Here is a 5343-nt window from a genome sequence, read left to right on the forward strand (position 1 = left end):
TCATGAGGTTCCAATCCCTGCAGTTAGTCCTCATCAACATTGGGTAGATCGTGGACCCGCCTACCTCCTTCATCACATGCTGGTGGACAATGATCTGTCATCCACCATCATCATGGTGTCAACGGTGGTGCAGAGATGGAGAGTGGGGACAACCGCGACAGGGCAAAGTCCATGAATGCAATACAAAAGCCCATGATTCTGACATGGTCGCAGGCAGTTACACACCAGCTTTGATACCAAATGTCAGCTGGAAGCCTGGGACCGTGAGCTATGGCGAGAGGTAGACAAAAGAGAGTTCAGAAAGGTGAGGCTATGGTTTTTGCACTGTTCAGATCACTCAGCTTTTTCACTTCATTAGGGGTGTAATAAATACAAGACTTAAGCTAATAAATTGATGATCATGGGGAGAGCACGATGCCAGTATCCGCTACTACTACTTCGTGCCTACAACATGATCACTACTGCTGGTCATGGCGCAAAAACAGGGCGCGCGCATGCCTACTAACTAAGCAAACTAACTGATCCTAACTAACTCTAGCTAACATGCGCGCAAGACTTACTAACATGGAGCAAGGCGGATTTCTCCCTCTCCCACGTTTTGGAGCTCGCGTGCTCGCGGCCACCACGCCGCGGCTGCTGGAGCACGTCATGAGCCAGTCCTCAGAGGCCATCAAGGCCTACACGCTTCTCGCCTAAAGCGAGAACCCACTGCAGCGGTGCCTGTCCTGGGTTGACCTCACGTTCCTGGGATTTGGCTCCATTGTCGGATTGGGAGTCTTCATGCTCACCGGTCAGGAGGCGCGCTTCAATGCTAGTCCATCCATCCCACTCGCCTACGTCATTGCGGGGTTCTCGATGCTGCTATCCTCCTTCTGCTACGCCGAGATCCCGTCTGTCGGGGGCTCATTCTTCTACCTCCACATCAAGCTCGAGGACTTGGTGGCCTTCCTCACCATGCTGAACATCCTGCTTAAAGTGGTCATGGGCGCCGCGAGGCTCAGTCGGTCGTGGACATCATACCTCGCCACGCTCATTGGCCAGGACAGCGACACGCTCCTCATTCCACATGCTGGTGCTCGTCGATGGGTTCAATCTGTTGGATCCCATCATCATCGTCGTCATGATCACCACCTCCACACCTCACATCCACCATCAACTCATGCGCATCAGTGGTCGGCATCTCCATCATCATGTTCATGCTAGCCGTGGGGTTCACGCACTTTGAAGTGGACAATTTCAAGCCGTCCTTCTTCCCCTTCGGGGCCATGGGCGTGTTCCGCGCTGTGGTCATGGTCTACTAGTCGTACACTAACTTTGACATGGTGGCAACAATGGCAGAGGAGACCAGGAACCCTGGCCATGACGTGCCGCTGGGCCTCGTCTCGTCCATGTCAGCAATCACCGTGGTCTACTGTGCCATGTCTCTAGCGTTGGTCGGCATGCAGTGGTACAGCGAGATCGACGCCAGCGTGGCCTACGGTGTGGCGTTCGCCGTGAAGGGGATGAAGTGGGCATGCTACATCATGGAGCTTGGTGCTCTCAAGGGTACGACAAGCAGCCTGCTAATCGCCGCGCTACACCACGCAGATCGCGCGCACGCACATGATCCCACCAAACTTCGCACTCGTGCACTCCAGGACCGGTACGCCCATCTAGCCACCGTCGCGGTCACACTTGACGCGGCCTACATCACGCTCTTCTCCAGCCTCGACATGCTTGCTTTCGTCTCCTCCATCAGCACACTCTTCATCTTCGCGCTCATCGTCGTCACCCTCCTCATCCCCCGCTACTACCTCGCAAGAACGATGTCACCCGCACAGCTGCGCACCTTCCTCACCTTCCTGGCGCTCATCGTCCTGTCGTCCACCGGGATGTCGGTGTACTACAACTCGAGCTGTGCTAGGCGATGGCTCGAGTATGTCGTGTTCGGGGCCGCATGGGCGGCCAGCGCGGCGGGGCTGGCTCTATGCAAGAAGCAGCAGAGCGCGCCCAAGGTGTACGGCGTGCCGCTCATGTTGTGGCTGCCGACCATGTTTGTGGCCACCAACCTCTTCCTGATGGGCTCCCTTGGGTCCATGGCGTACCTGCGCTTCGGCATCTGCATGGTGGCAATGCCTGTCTACTATGTGCTCTTCGTCGTGCACGCCACGTACGACATGGCGTACTCGGATGGGAGACTGCATCGAGCAGTGGAAGATTGCACCGGTGTCGGCCCTGCCCAAAAATTGAGTAGGGACAAACCAGTGAATGAGCCTTTGCAACTTCACAAAAAAGGCTAAGTACACTAAAGTCTACTGAAAACAAGAAATTGAGTGAGGGTTGTGCCCTCACTCCCTATATGCTGGGTCCGCCCATGGGTGTCCACACCGCCGGCATGAGACAGAGCTTGCTTCTTTGGTCAAGAACTATGAAAGTTTTCATTGTCTTTCTGTGAATTTGTCATGACAGTCTGTGAATTTGTAGGGTAGATTTTAGGCAGGTTTCTTAAATTGTCAAGTTCAGTTATTTTTTAGCTCTAGTTAATTGAATTATTTATGCCAAATTTTCTTGATTCACTTGATTCCTCTGCTACATACCTCGTGATTCATGAATGTTGGTTGTGATAAATTATCTATGCATTTGTCTTGTTCATTGCACAAATCTGAAAGCTGTGTTTATAAAAGTAATACGGATAGAGATATGCAGAAAGGAGAAGCCAATCATGCCACACACACGTTGACAGGAGAAGACTAGTTGCATCACCAAATCATTTATTCAAACGCAATGCAGCTGAAGCTGAAGCAGATTACTGATCATCATCAACAACTGTCGTTGGAATCTGATAAAAGTTCCTTCAATCAGTCCTGCCAAAGCATAGAGAGCGGGAAAAAAAAAGCCAAATTATCTTGATTCACCTTGTCCTCATGAGTTTCTTATTGACATCGATTATCGTGTGGACTTGTTTCTTGATTCATTGTAGTTTGCATAAAGGAGCAGAGCTGAAAGTGACACATCTATGCCCCTCCAGGTGAATGTTCAGCAAAAATGACCCTTCCATGATATGATGTGTATATGGGTGAGACTAGCTAAAATCATCTCATAGAACCATTGTTGGAGCACGAAAAGATGCTTTGGATAGAACATGGCGAGAATCCTTCTCACTAAGGAGGACTTAAGTTTGAAGAGGGCTAATAGCCTTGAGGAGACACTACTGCAAAATAGGACATAAGTAACGCCTCATCACTGTCGGTTGGAGCGTAACCAGTACTGTTGATGTATCAGTGCCGGTTTTTGAACTCCCACGCACGAATAATAATTGAGGCGCCAATCAATGCTGATTTCAGCTAAGAACCGGCACTGATATGATAGTCATTATTATTGTCGGTTGGAACTAGAACCGGTACTGATGCCTATGTTATATTTATATTCAGCACTTAGCCGTTCTCCGCATTTGCTCCATTCAGCCTGACACTGCTCCTCCTCCCCGACCGCTGCCTCCTCCCCGTCCGCAGCCTCCTCGTTCCGCGTCGGCTCATCGCCTCTTCGTCCTTGTCCTCATCGTGCGTCGGCCTGCCGCCTCCTCTTCCTTGTCCTTGTCGTGCGTCAGCCCGCTGCCGCCTTCTCCTCCTCCTCGTGCGTCAGCCTGCCACCGTCTCCTTGTCCTCATCGCACGTCGGCCCACCACCACTGATAACAACAAAATGAAGATCACTATCTCTTTTAGCATTGTTTTTCCTAAAGAAGGATATATCACTTTAATAGCATCAAGCTCCGAAACAGGCCAAAGATTTATGGCTGAAAGATCTGCTGTTCATACGCTTCTACAATGGTATTTGATGTAGTTTTAGAAATGCTTGTAGTTTGAATTAATGTATTAAGTGTTTATCGTGACTTAAACATTAGAAGAATAAATGCATGTGCATGTGATGCATTTTGTATTGTGCAATTTTTTTGGCTGCCAAGTGACGGTTCTATTTTAGAGCCGACACTGTAATCAGTATCAGTGCCGGTTCATGGATGGAACCGGCACTGATAGTGATTTTCAGTGCCGGTTCTATACCCAACACTGATAGTCACTGACACTGATGAGGTATTTTGCAGTAGTGAGAGGAAGAGAGAGAGAGAGATAGATAAGGAGAGAGAGAGAGAGAGAGAGAGTTTGTGTCGTGGAGGGAAAAATTTGGAGTCCTCTCTCCATGCCCTTTGAGGGCTTACTTATACAGAGAAGAGGGTAGGGGAAATTACCAATTTGCCCCTAAGATATTATGTTATAACTATATGTATAGGAGGGTCTTTTGGGTATTTCCACCATTTACATGTGACATGGTAACTGAGATGCTATGATCGCTATAGTAATATCATAGTACATCATCTAAATATCTCAAGGCTAGGGTGTTCCCCTAACAACATCCCTTAATCAGCCTATTCCGAGGTCCCGAGGGGCGAGCGGATGTACTGAGAACTAGCTCCAGCCTTTTTGAAGTTAGGCTATCCTGTATCGTTCCGTGACATTGTAGCACGAATGCCTTTGGCAAGGAAAGGCCACAAAGCTCACTAGGATCGCACATTGGGGGCTACGGTAGCGTTGCTCGACGTCGTTGCATCACTTGAAGCGTCACTGCAGTGGGGCTCGATGGAGGCAGGCTGTCTAGAGCACAGCTGCAAGGGCCAAAGGTGAGGACGACAGCGAGGCTAGTGGAGGCAATCACAACTTCTTCAGTGGGTAGCCGCGTTGACGCCCAATGAAAGCATGGCTGTATGGAGCCCCGTGGTGATTCCTGGAGGCAAGGACGATGTCGAAGACGAGGGACATCGAGGCTCGACATAGACGCTATGGTCCAGAGTCCCGCGATAGTGGCTGGGGGTGAAATCATTGGTGAGGCTGAGGGAGACAGTCCACCCCCTCAGTTGTTAATCGTGGCAAGGCTTGACGGAGGTAGGGCTGTTTGGAGCCGCACAGCGATGGCCAGAGATGAAGTCAAAGACAAGGCGGAGGGAGGCAATTCGTAACCCCCTCAGCACATAGCCACGATGATGCTCGATGGAGGCAAGGCCTTATGAAGCCCCGTGGTGATGGCTGGAGGCGAGGACGATGTTGGAGCCAACAGACGGCGAGGCTCTACAAACACGGTATGATCCGGAGCCACATGACAGTGACCAGAGGCGTAGTTGATGTCGGAGTTGAGGGATGAAATTCGACAGAGGCAGGGCCGTTTGGAGCCCTATGGCGGTGGCCAAGTGCGAAGTCATCAGTGAGGCTAAGGGAGGTAGTCCGCGACCCTCTCAGCACGTAACCATGGTAAGGTTTGATGGAGGCAGGGTCGTCCGGAGCTGTGCGGTGATGGCTGGAAATGAAGTCGGCGA

The 5343-nt window shown here is 50.8% G+C and overlaps 1 pseudogene; it reads left to right on the plus strand.

Annotated features, from left to right (window-relative positions):
- Window positions 1-564: 564 nt before the first annotated feature.
- On the plus strand, window positions 565-2279 carry LOC133927686 (cationic amino acid transporter 8, vacuolar-like; annotated as a pseudogene).
- The last annotated feature ends 3064 nt before the right edge of the window (window positions 2280-5343 follow it).

Source organism: Phragmites australis, chromosome 8 (assembly GCF_958298935.1).
Source record: "Phragmites australis chromosome 8, lpPhrAust1.1, whole genome shotgun sequence".
NCBI classification, from domain to species: Eukaryota; Viridiplantae; Streptophyta; class Magnoliopsida; order Poales; family Poaceae; genus Phragmites; species Phragmites australis.